Source organism: Prionailurus bengalensis, chromosome A1 (genome assembly GCF_016509475.1).
Source record: "Prionailurus bengalensis isolate Pbe53 chromosome A1, Fcat_Pben_1.1_paternal_pri, whole genome shotgun sequence".
Lineage (NCBI taxonomy): Eukaryota > Metazoa > Chordata > Mammalia > Carnivora > Felidae > Prionailurus > Prionailurus bengalensis.
Genome location: NC_057343.1, coordinates 74,225,312 through 74,239,304, shown reverse-complemented (window position 1 = coordinate 74,239,304; position 13,993 = coordinate 74,225,312). Strand labels below are relative to the sequence as shown.

At 40.2% G+C, this 13,993-nt stretch overlaps 1 pseudogene; it reads right to left on the bottom strand.

Annotated features, from left to right (window-relative positions):
- Positions 1-13,652, bottom strand: part of LOC122478841 — a 48,278-nt pseudogene extending 34,626 nt beyond the window's left edge.
- Between the last annotated feature and the right edge of the window lie 341 nt (positions 13,653-13,993).

Here is a 13,993-nt window from a genome sequence, read left to right as displayed (position 1 = left end):
TAGGGGTCTACGCTCCTGCTTAAGATTCTCTCTGTGTCTCTGCCTCTCTACCTCTCTCTCTGTCTCTGTCTCTCTCAAAAAATAAAAAGAAAGAAAGAAAGAAACTGGAATATACATTTTTAAAGAAAATCAGCAAGGAAAAAGGGACGATTTCAGGCATTGTCCTCTATCATAATTCTCCATTCAGATATTCTTGTTCGAAGACTCAGATTTTCTTAAAAGCAATATGCCCCCATCTTTTCCTCTTGCTATTTCCATAACTTAAAATTCCTTCTGAGAACACCTGGGTGGCTCAGTCAGTCAAGCTTCCAACTCTCGATTCCAGCTCAGGTCATGATCCCAGATTCATAGGATGGAAAACCCTGCATACAGCTCTGCACTGAACATGGAGCCTGCTTGGGATTCTCTCTCTCTCTCTCTCTCTCTCTCTCTCTCTCCCCCTGCCCTTACCCACCCCACTCCCTCTCTCAAATAAAAATTTTAAAAAATCTTTCTATTCTTTTTTCCTCTTATTAGGGTTGTTAGATTTTATAAATAAAAAATACAGGGCATCCAGTTAAATTTGATTTTCAGATAAATAACCATTTTTTAGTAATAAGTATATTTCATGAAATATTGGGAAATTTGTACTAAAAAGGATTCATTATTCACCTGAAATTCAAATTTAAACAATGAATCTTTTTTTTTTTTTGGTATAAGTATGTCCCAAATATTGCATGGAACATACTTACAGTGAAAATTTATTTGTGGTTGTTCTGATGTTCAGACTGAATCTGCTGTATTTTATCTGGAAGCTCTGCTGTTAGGTAAATTCTCCCATCGTTCGAGCCCCGGTCAAATCCCATTTCTTCAGTGAATGCTTCCATACCCATCTTATTTTGAAAAGATTCATGCATTTATTCATTACCCCCCAATCAAATATGTAATGAGCAGCTATTTTCCCCCAGGAATTGTGCTGGGTACTGGGGATAAAAAGCAAAACCAAGTCCATAGCTAGCAGGTAGAAGATGGCCTTGGAGGTGGGTGATAATGACCCAGGGGAGAAAAAGTCACAAGAGAGATACACAGGGGACATCAGAAAATCCATAAATAAGCATCCTTATAGGATGGCAGCCTGACTGTCCCTGTATGTCCTATCTAACTCTATGTTATATTAACATTTGGAGACATACCTTCTACTTCTCAGCCTCTTCCTGGTGTCACACTTCACCTACAGTAGGACTTGTGTTTGTTTTGTGCAGTGAAGCCCTTTTCTTGATCCCATTCACTTGCTCTCCTTTGGAGTTTTTAGAAAGATAACCCCAAGCTTGAGTTTTGTTTGCTTCACTTTATGGTGAGAAATGGTGCCTTTTCCAACATACTAAATGTGACAGGTGTTACTTCATGTGCTTCGCATGGTCACTCAATCCTCACACTTACTCAGCGAATGAGGTACTCTTTATATCCCATTTCATGGAAGAGGAAACAAAGATACAAAAATGGTTCATTGACTTGCCCCAAATCACACCAATAATAAAGGCTTCACTAAGATTCAAACCCAGGAACCTGGCTTCAGAATGCTGTGTTGCCACTCTGTGATAGAGGTGATTTTAAAAATGGAAGTTAATCGAAAAAAAAAATTTAATAAAAAAAAAAATAAATAAAAATGGAAGTTAATAATAATAGTAGGAGACTTCTACACCCCACTCACAGCAATGGACAGATCATCTAATCAAAAAATCAACAAGGAAACAATGGCTTTGAATGACACACTGTACCAGATGGACTTAACAGATATATTCACATTTCATCCTAAAGCAGCAGAATATACATTCTTCTCCAGTGCACATGGAACATTCTCCAGAATAGACCATATACTGAGACACAAATCAGCCCTAAGTAAGTACAAGACGATCGAGATCACACCATACATATTTTCAGACCACAGTGCTATGAAACTCGAAATCAACCACGAGAAAAAAAATTGGAAAGGGAACAAATACTTGGAGACTGAAGAACATCCTACTAAAGAATGAAAGGGCCAACCAAACAGTTAAAGAGGAAATTAAAAAGTATATGGAAGTCAATGAACATGATAACACCACAACCCAAAACCTCTGGGATACAGCAAAGATGGTCATAAGCAGAAAGTATATAGCAACCCAGGCCTTCCTAAAGAAGGGAGAAAGATCTCAGATACACAACCTGACTTTATGCCTTAAGGAGCTGGAAAAAGAACAGCAAATAAAACCCAAAACCACAAACGACAGGAAATAATAAAGATTAGACCAGAAATTAATGCTATCAAAACCAAAAAGCAGTAGAATAGATCAATGAAACCAGAAGCTGGTTCTTTGAATGAATTAACAAAATTGATAAGCCACTAGCCAGTTTGATCAAAAAGAAAAAGGAAAGGACCCAAATAAATAAAATCAAGAATGAAAGAGGAGAGATCACAACCACAGCAGAAATAAAAACAGTAATATGAGACTATTATGAGCAATTATATGTCAATAAAATGGGTAATCTGAAAGAAGTGGACAAATTCCTAGAAACATATAAACTACCAAAACTGAAACAGGAAGAAATAGAAAATTTGAACAGACCCATAACCAGGAAGGAAATTGAATTAGTAATCAAAAATCTGCCAAAAAACAAGAGTCCAGGGTCAGATGTTTTTTCCAGGGGAATTCTACCAAACATTTAAGGAAGAGTTAACACCTATTCTCTTGAAGCTGTTCCAAAAAAATAGAAAAAGAAGGAAAACTTCCAAACTCTTTCTATGAAGCCAGCATTACCTTGATTCCAAAACCCCACTAAAAAGGAGACAGAGACTCCACTAAAAAGGAGAACTATAGACCAGTTTCCCTGATGAACATGGATGCAAAAATCCTCAACAAGGTATTAGCCAACTGGATCCAACAATACATTAAAAAAATTATTCACCACGACCAAGTGCGATTTCTACCTGGGTTGCAGGGCTGGTTCAATATCCACAAAACAGTTAACATGATTCGTCACATCAATAAAAGAAAGATCGAGAACTATATGATCCTCTCAGTAGATGCAGAGAAAGCATTTGACAAAATACGCATCTTTTCTTGATAAAAACCCTCAAGAAAGTAAGGCTAGAAGGAGCATACCTTGAGATCATAAAAGCCATATATGAACAACCCAATGCTAATATCCTCCTCAATGGGGAAAAACTGAGAGCTTTCCCCCTAAGGTCAGGAACAAGACAGGGATGTCCACTCTCGCCACTGTTATTCAACATAGTATTGTAAGTCTTAGCCTCTGCCATCAGACAACACAAAGAAATAAAAGGCATCCAAACTGGCCAGGAGGAGGTCAAACTTTCACTCTTTGCAAATGACATGATACTCTATATGGAAAACCCAAAAGATTCCACCAAAAAACTATTAGACTTGATCCATGAATTCAGCAAAGTTGTAGGATATAAAATCAATGCACAGAAATCGGTTGCATTTCTATACACCAACAATTAAGCGACAGAAAGAGAAATCAAGGAATCAATCCCATTTACAGTTGCACCAAAAACCATAAAATACCTAGCAATAAATCTAACCAAAGAGGTGAAAAATCTATACGCTGAAAACTATAGAAAGCTTAGGAAAGAAATTGAAGAAGACACAAAAAAATGGAAAAAGATTCCATGCTCCTGGATAGGAAGAACAAATATTATTAAAATGTCGATACTACCCAAAGCAATCTACATATTCAATGCAATCCCTATCAAAATAACACCAGCATTCTTCCCAACACTTGAACAAATTAATCCTAAAATTTGTATGAAATCAGAAAAGACTCTGAATAGCCAAAGCAATCTTGAAAAAGAAAACCAAAGCAGGAGGCGTCACAATCCCAGACTTCAAGCTATACTACAAAGTTGTACTCATCAAGGCAGTATGGTACTGACACAAGAACAGACACTCAGATCAATGAAACAGAATAGAGAACCCAGAAATGGGCCCACAGACATATGACCAACTAATCTTTGACAAAGCAGGAAAGAATATCCAATGGAATAAAGAAAGTCTCTTCAGCAAGTGGTGCTGGGAAAACTGGACAGCGACATGCAGAAGAATGAACCTGGACCACTTTCTTACACCAGACACCAAAATAAACTCAAAATGGATGAAAGACCTCAATGTAAGAGACAGGAAGCCATCAAAATCCTCGAGGAGAAAGCAGGCAAAAACCTCTTTGGTCTTGGCCGCAGCAACTTCTTACTCAACACGTCTCCCGAGACAAAGGAAACAAAAGCAAAAATGAACTACTGGGACCTCATCAAAATAAAAAGCTTCTACACAGTGAAGGAAACAATCAACAAAACTAAAAGGCAACCGACAGAATGGGAGAAGATATTTACAAATGACATATCAGATAAATGGTTAGTACCCAAAATCTATAAAGAACTTATCAAACTCAACACCCAAAAAACAAATAATCCAGTGAAGAAATGGGCAAAAGACATGAATAGACACTTCTCCAAAGAAGACATCCAGATGGCCAGCCAACGCATGTAAAAATGCTCCACATCACTCATCAACGGGGAAATACAAATCAAAACCACAATGAGATACCACCTCACACCTGTCAGAGTGGCTAACATTAACAACTCAGGCAACAACATGTTGGCAAGGATGCGGAGAGAGAGGATCTCTTGCACTGCTGGTGGCAATGCAAGCTGGTGGAGCCACTCTGGAAAACAGTATGGAGGTTCCTCAAAAAATTAAATATACAACTGCCTTACAACCCAGCAATTGCACTACTAGGTATTTATCCAAGGGATACAGATGTGCTGTTTCAAAGGGACACGTGCATGCCAATGTTTATAGCAGCACTACCAACAATAGCAAAGTATGGAAAGAGCCCAAGTGTCCATCGATGGATGAATGGATAAAGAAGATGTGGTGTGATTAAATTTCGGGGAGTTGTGGCAAGATGGCGGCTTAGGAGGACGCTGGGCTCACCGCACGTCCTGCTGATCACTTAGATTCCATCTACACCTGCCTAAATAACCCAGAAAACCGCCAGAGGATTAGCAGAACAGAGTCGCCGGAGCCAAACGCAGACGAGAGGCCCACGGAAGAGGGTAGGAAGGGCGGCGAGGCGGTGCGCGCTCCACGGACTGGCGGGAGGGAGCCGGGGCGGAGGGGCGGCTCGCCGGCCAAGCAGAGCCCCCGAGTCGGGCTTGCAAAAGCGGAGGGGCCGGGCGGACTGTGTTCCGACAGCAAGCGCGACTTAGCGTCTGGGAGGTCAGAAATTAACAGCTCTGCTCGGAAAGCGGGAAGGCTGGAGGACAAAGGGAGGGAGAGCTGCTGAGCCCCCTGACAACAGAGCTCAGTTTGGTGGGGAACAAAGGCGCTCGCCAGCGCCATTTCCCCCGCCCATCCCCCAGCCGAAATCCCAAAGGGAACCGGTTCCTGCCAGGGAACTTGCTCGCTCCGCGCAAACACCCAACTCTGCGCTTCTGCGGAGCCAAACCTCCGGCAGCGGATCTGACTCCCTCCCGCTGCCACAAGGCCCCTCCTGAAGTGGATCACTTAAGGAGAAGCGATCTAAGCCTGCCCCTCCTGCCCCCGAGCACCTTGCCTACCCACCCCAGCTAATACGCCAGATCCCCAGCATCACAAGCCTGGCAGGGTGCAAGTAGCCCAGACGAGCCACACCACCCCACAGTGAATCCCACCCCTAGGAGAGGGGAAGAGAAGGCACACACCAGTCTGACTGTGGCCCCATCGGTGGGCTGGGGGCAGACATCAGGTCTGACTGCGGCCCCGCCCACCAACTCCAGGTATACACCACAGCACAGGGGAAGTGCCCTGCAGGTCCTCACCACCCCAGGGACTATCAAAAATGACCAAGCGGAAGAACTCCCCTCAGAAGAATCTCCAGGAAATAACAACAGCTAATGAGCTGATCAAAAAGGATTTAAATAATATAACAGAAAGTGAATTTAGAATAATAGTCATAAAATTAATCGCTGGGCTTGAAAACAGTATACAGGACAGCAGAGAATCTCTTGCTACAGAGATCAAGGGACTAAGGAACAGTCACGAGGAGCTGAAAAACGCTTTAAACGAAATGCATAACAAAATGGAAACCGCCACAGCTCGGCTTGAAGAGGCAGAGGAGAGAATAGGTGAACTAGAAGATAAAGTTATGGAAAAAGAGGAAGCTGAGAAAAAGAGAGATAAAAAAATCCAGGAGTATGAGGGGAAAATTAGAGAATTAAGTGATACACTAAAAAGAAATAATATACGCATAATTGGTATCCCAGAGGAGGAAGAGAGAGGGAAAGGTGCTGAAGGGGTACTTGAAGAAATCATAGCTGAGAACTTCCCTGAACTGGGGAAGGAAAAAGGCATTGAAATCCAAGAGGCACAGAGAACTCCCTTCAGACGTAACTTGAATCGATCTTCTGCACGACATATCATAGTGAAACTGGCAAAATACAAGGATAAAGAGAAAATTCTGAAAGCAGCAAGGGGTAAACGTGCCCTCACATATAAAGGGAGACCTATAAGACTCGTGACTGATCTCTCTTTTGAAACTTGGCAGGCCAGAAAGAATTGGCAAGAGATTTTCAGGGTGCTAGACAGAAAAAATATGCAGCCAAGAATCCTTTATCCAGCAAGTCTGTCATTTAGAATAGAAGGAGAGATAAAGGTCTTCCCAAACAAACAAAAACTGAAGGAATTTGTCACCACTAAACCAGCCCTACAAGAGATCCTAAGGGGGACCCTGTGAGACAAAGTCCCAGAGACATCACTATAAGCATAAAACATACAGACATCACAATGACTCTAAACCCGTATCTTTCTATAATAACACTGAATGTAAATGGATTAAATGCGCCAACCAAAAGACATAGGGTATCAGAATGGATAAAAAAACAAGACCCATCTATTTGCTGTCTACAAGAGACTCATTTTAGACCTGAGGACACCTTTAGATTGAGAGTGAGGGGATGGAGAACTATTTATCATGCGACTGGAAGCCAAAAGAAAGCTGGAGTAGCCATACTTATATCAGACAAACTAGACTTTAAATTAAAGGCTGTAACAAGAGATGAAGAAGGACATTATATAATAGTTACAGGGTCTATCCATCAGGAAGAGCTAACAATTATCAATGTCTATGCACCGAATACCGGAGCCCCCAAATATATAAAACAATTACTCATAAACATAAGCAACCTTATTGATAAGAATGTGGTAATTGCAGGGGACTTTAATACACCACTTACAGAAATGGATAGATCATCTAGACACACGGTCAATAAAGAAACAAGGGCCCTGAATGAGACATTGGATGAGATGGACTTGACAGATATATTTAGAACTCTGCATCCCAAAGCAACAGAATATACTTTCTTCTCGAGTGCACATGGAACATTCTCCAAGATAGATCATATACTGGGTCACAAAACAGCCCTTCATAAGTTTACAAGAATTGAAATTATTCCATGCTTACTTTCAGACCACAATGCCATGAAGCTTGAAATCAACCACAGGAAAAAGTCTGGAAAACCTCCAAAAGCATGGAGGTTAAAGAACACCCTACTAACGAATGAGTGGGTCAACCAGGCAATTAGAGAAGAAATTAAAAAATATATGGAAACAAACGAAAATGAAAATACAACAATCCAAACGCTTTGGGACGCAGCAAAGGCAGTCCTGAGAGGAAAATACATTGCAATCCAGGCCTATCTCAAGAAACAAGAGAAATCCCAAATACAAAATCTAACAGCACACCTAAAGGAACTAGAAGCAGAACAGCAAAGGCAGCCTAAGCCCAGCAGAAGAAGAGAAATAATAAAGATCAGAGCAGAAATAAACAATATAGAAACTAAAAAAACTGTAGAGCAGATCAACGAAACCAAGAGTTGGTTTTTTGAAAAAATAAACAAAATTGACAAACCTCTAGCCAGGCTTCTCAAAAAGAAAAGGGAGATGACCCAAATAGATAAAATCATGAATGAAAATGGAATTATTACAACCAATCCCTCAGAGATACAAACAATTATCAGGGAATACTATGAAAACTTATATGCCAACAAATTGGACAACCTGGAAGAAATGGACGAATTCCTGAACACCCACACGCTTCCAAAACTCAATCAGGAGGAAATAGAAAGCTTGAACAGACCCATAACCAGCGAAGAAATTGAATCGGTTATCAAAAATCTCCCAACAAATAAGAGTCCAGGACCAGATGGCTTCCCAGGGGAGTTCTACCAGACGTTTAAAGCAGAGATAATACCTATCCTTCTCAAGCTATTCCAAGAAATAGAAAGGGAAGGAAAACTTCCAGACTCATTCTATGAAGCCAGTATTACTTTGATTCCTAAACCAGACAGAGACCCAGTAAAAAAAGAGAACTACAGGCCAATATCCCTGATGAATATGGATGCAAAAATTCTCAATAAGATACTAGCAAATCGAATTCAACGGCATATAAAAAGAATTATTCACCATGATCAAGTGGGATTCATTCCTGGGATGCAGGGCTGGTTCAACATTCGCAAATCAATCAACGTGATACATCACATTAACAAAAAAAGAGAGAAGAACCATATGATCCTGTCAATCGATGCAGAAAAGGCCTTCGACAAAATCCAGCACCCTTTCTTAATAAAAACCCTTGAGAAAGTCGGGATAGAAGGAACATACTTAAAGATCATAAAAGCCATTTATGAAAAGCCCACAGCTAACATCATCCTCAACGGGGAAAAACTGAAAGCTTTTTCCCTGAGATCAGGAACACGACAAGGATGCCCACTCTCACCGCTGCTGTTTAACATAGTGCTGGAAGTTCTAGCATCAGCAATCAGACAACAAAAGGAAATCAAAGGCATCAAAATTGGCAAAGATGAAGTCAAGCTTTCGCTTTTTGCAGATGACATGATATTATACATGGAAAATCCGATAGACTCCACCAAAAGTCTGCTAGAACTGATACAGGAATTCAGCAAAGTTGCAGGATACAAAATCAATGTACAGAAATCAGTTGCATTCTTATACACTAACAATGAAGCAACAGAAAGACAAATAAAGAAACTGATCCCATTCACAATTGCACCAAGAAGCATAAAATACCTAGGAATAAATCTAACCAAAGATGTAAAGGATCTGTATGCTGAAAACTATAGAAAGCTTCTGAAGGAAATTGAAGAAGATTTAAAGAAATGGAAAGACATTCCCTGCTCATGGATTGGAAAAATAAATATTGTCAAAATGTCAATACTACCCAAAGCTATCTACACATTCAATGCAATCCCAATCAAAATTGCACCAGCATTCTTCTCGAAACTAGAACAAGCAATCCTAAAATTCATATGGAACCACAAAAGGCCCCGAATAGCCAAAGGAATTTTGAAGAAGAAGACCAAAGCAGGAGGCATCACAATCCCAGACTTTAGCCTCTACTACAAAGCTGTCATCATCAAGACAGCATGGTATTGGCACCAAAACAGACACATAGACCAATGGAATAGAATAGAAACCCCAGAACTAGACCCACAAACGTATGGCCAACTCATCTTTGACAAAGCAGGAAAGAACATCCAATGGAAAAAAGACAGTCTCTTTAACAAATGGTGCTGGGAGAACTGGACCGCAACATGCAGAAGGTTGAAACTAGACCACTTTCTCACACCATTCACAAAAATAAACTCAAAATGGATAAAGGACCTAAATGTGAGACAGGAAACCATCAAAACCTTAGAGGAGAAAGCAGGAAAAGACCTCTCTGACCTCAGCCGTAGCAATCTCTTACTCGACACATCCCCAAAGGCAAGGGAATTAAAAGCAAAAGTGAATTACTGGGACCTTATGAAGATAAAAAGCTTCTGCACAGCAAAGGAAACAACCAACAAAACTAAAAGGCAACCAACGGAATGGGAAAAGATATTCGCAAATGACATATCGGACAAAGGGCTAGTCTCCAAAATCTATAAAGAGCTCACCAAACTCCACACCCGAAAAACAAATAACCCAGTGAAGAAATGGGCAGAAAACATGAATAGACACTTCTCTAAAGAAGACATCCGGATGGCCAACAGGCACATGAAAAGATGTTCAGCGTCGCTCCTTATCAGGGAAATACAAATCAAAACCACACTCAGGTATCACCTCACGCCAGTCAGAGTGGCCAAAATGAACAAATCAGGAGACTATAGATGCTGGAGAGGATGTGGAGAAACGGGAACCCTCTTGCACTGTTGGTGGGAATGCAAATTGGTGCAGCCGCTCTGGAAAGCAGTGTGGAGGTTCCTCAGAAAATTAAAAATAGACCTACCCTATGACCCAGCAATAGCACTGCTAGGAATTTATCCAAGGGATACAGGAGCACTGATGCATAGGGCCACTTGTACCCCAATGTTCATAGCAGCACTCTCAACAATAGCCAAATTATGGAAAGAGCCTAAATGTCCATCAACTGATGAATGGATAAAGAAATTGTGGTTTATATACACAATGGAATATTACATGGCAATGAGAAAAAATGAAATATGGCCTTTTGTAGCAACGTGGATGGAACTGGAGAGTGTGATGCTAAGTGAAATAAGCCATACAGAGAAAGACAGATACCATATGGTCTCACTCTTATGAGGATCCTGAGAAACTTAACAGGAACCCATGGGGGAGGGGAAGGAAAAAAAAAAAAAAAAGAGGTTAGAATGGGAGAGAGCCAAAGCATAAGAGACTGTTAAAAACTGAGAACAAACTGAGGGTTGATGGGGGGTGGGAGGGAGGAGAGGGTGGGTGATGGGTATTGAGGAGGGCACCTTTTGGGATGAGCACTGGGTGTTGTATGGAAACCAATTTGTCAATAAAATTCAGAAAAAAAATAAATAAATAAATAAATAAATAAAAAAAAAGAAGATGTGGTGTATATATACAATGGAGTATTACTCGGCAATCAAAAAGAATGAAATCTAGCCATTTGTAACTATGTGGATGGAACTGGAGTGGATGGCTAAGTGAAATTAGCCAGAGAAAGACTAAAATCATATGACTTCACTCATATGAGGACTTTGAAAGACAAAACAGATGAACATAAGGGAAGGGAAACAAAAATAATATAAAAACAGGGAGGGGGACAAAACAGAAGAGACTCATAAATATGAAGAACAAACTGAGGGTTACTGGAGGGGATGTGGGAGCGGGGATGGACTAAATGCATAAGGGGCACTAAGGAATCTACTCCTGAAATCATTGGTGCACTATATGCTAACTAATTTGGATGTAAATTTTTAAAAATAAAAAATAAAATTAAAAAATATATAAAATAATAAAATGGAAATTATATAAGCTTCTGGAATTTTCTGTGGACACTTTATTTGTTCTTTTGCTATCATTTTATTTTTAAAACAAACAATCCTTTTTATGTTTCTAATGATCCACAAAAGAACCACATAGGCCCAAAGACAATTCAAGGGAAGAAATGTTAAGAAGGAGGCTAACACAATGCAATCTCACACACTGAAAGCGTAAGTTAGTTCATGACCCTTCCCTTCATTATTATCTGCCCCAATCCTTCTGGTCTGTGCTACGGTTTAAGCCTGGATTCAAGTGCAAACACAGTGCACATCCCTGGTTACTACTAGACAACAGCAGACCCGATCGATCTAAGACAACAAAGTCATGAAAGCCTTTTCAAGTAACTGTTTAACTGTAAGTTAGTTATCACGCAGTTAGAAGAAGTAAAATCATTCTCAACGTGCAGCAAGAAATTTAGAGAAAGCCAAACATGGTGCCAAGAGACGTACTTGGGATGGAGGATTGTAACCTTATTACCTGATTTATAAAATTACAAACTCGAGTGTGCCGAATGCTCTAAATCTTATGACCTCCAAAATGTGACCTGGAGAAGCCCACTTGATGAATGTTAAAAATATCCATTTTATGGGGCACCTGGGTGGCTCAGTCAGTTAAGTGTCTGAGTCTTGATTTCGGCTCAGGTCATGATCTCACAGTTCCTGGGATCAAGCCCCACATGGGGCTTTGCACTGACAGCACAGAGCCTGCTTCAGATCCCGTCTTCTCTCTCTGACCTTCCCTCACTCGTGTGCGTGCGTGCATGTGCTCTCTCTCTCTCTCTCTCTCTCAAAAACTAAAATAAACATAAAAATATATCCATTTTTCTATTTGCATAAAATGAGAATACTTAAAACATAAGAGATTAATTTGGAGGCACTCAAAGCCCCATTCTCTAAAAAGGATACTGCCTGTTCCCTCTTCTTGGTGGCTAGGACTTCTAGCAAATATGTCATGATTTAAATTTCAACTACATGGGATACAAAGAGATGTCCATCTTCAAGAAATCACCTTCCACTATGAATAACAGAAGCTGTGGTCATCTGGTCTCAGTGTTTGTGTCCCACTTAATTTGGTGCAGTACATCAGGGGAAGTTTGGCTCAGTGTAATTGTTGCCAATAAATTACAGTGTTAAAACAAGTAAAATTATTGAGAAGAGCTGTTTGTCCCTAGGCGGCATTCTGATACCAAAGCTAAGACTTCACTACTATTTTTTTTAAGGTCGTTGAACTAAAACATAGCCAAAGGCCTCTTTCACTTTCTGAGTCAGAAGACAGTGCAGAAATGGGAAGTTACCATAGCAAATTATGGTAATTTAATACTTCATATAAATCAAAAATTACAAAATCTCAAAAATATATGGAATTCTCTTACTTTGGACAAATTTTCCACCATAGAAATTAATGGGAGCTTCATATATAATTGATAATAGTGTGACATTTAGAAAAATATAAAATGTCAACAGAGACATCTTGAGTAAACAGGTCACAAAAGCCTGTGCTTATAACAATAAGAGATAAATCGGTGTGGGGGAATAATAGAATCTCAGAGGTTGAAAAAACTTTAAAGGTTACTGAGTTTACTACCCCAAGTTTTAATATGCTCTCCAGCATCTTCTCCCCCATCTAGACAGCTCTGGTCCAAGTATAGGTGACTGTACATATCACCCCCAAGTTTGTACCTACGTTTCCAATCAAAAGCCATCACTGAAGTTGACTTACTGACAAAGAACAAGAAAATGGGGCAAAGATTGGGAAGTGACCTTGAAAGGGACCTGTGGGACAGGGGACTGCTAGCACAGTCTTTATTTATCTTTGTAAATAAAGATAAATAAAATAAAATAAATAAAGGTCCCCTGTGGGACCTTTCCTCGTGTGGGAGGATTTTCACTATCACTAATGGAATCACTGATATCTCTTGGCTCTATGCAATCTTTTTCTTTTCTTGCAAATTTAACAAGGAACCTATCCAATGACACTTGCTATTGCCTCCTTTTGAGATTTCGCGGAAGTGTGACACTGCATTGTCATTAAACAGGTTCATCACTATCACTGCTAAAGCTTTACTGGTAGTGCTTTTCCACAAAGTTTTTCAGTTTCCCACATTTTACATGTCTCCCTAATCTCATCTGAAGTGATTTGAAGGGATCCTCCTCCTTTTTCTCCTCCTCTGCAGACGAGATACAGATGTAGGCTTCTTATAAAATCTTGCAATTTCGGCCACTCCATACCTCATTCGTACTTTTCGATGATTTCCTTCTTAACTTCTACTGTAATCATCTTATTACTGCCTTTCTTTCCAACCTTTTTCTGCATGGGCGCCATTGTGTACACGCACATGGACTTGACTACAGTGCAGTATTAACAGACTCTTGTCATGTACTGTATTGAATGTAAGTGGCAATAAGGCAGCAGAGGAAATGGTCTGTATCTGCAGGCAGCCTGACCTAGAATGAAGCAAAGCATTCCTAAGCCCACTCTTGTACGGAAAAGCAAAGACTGTCCATAGGTGCTTTGAAGTGACAAAAAATACACTAGTATCAGTTGTGGGCACCTTCCAATGTCCTGAGAAATCACTGATTTCTGCTGAATGCTGTAGCCTAAAACCAAGCATCCGAGCATGGGAGACGATCACCCACAATCCCTTAGAGAGAGAGAGTTAGAGA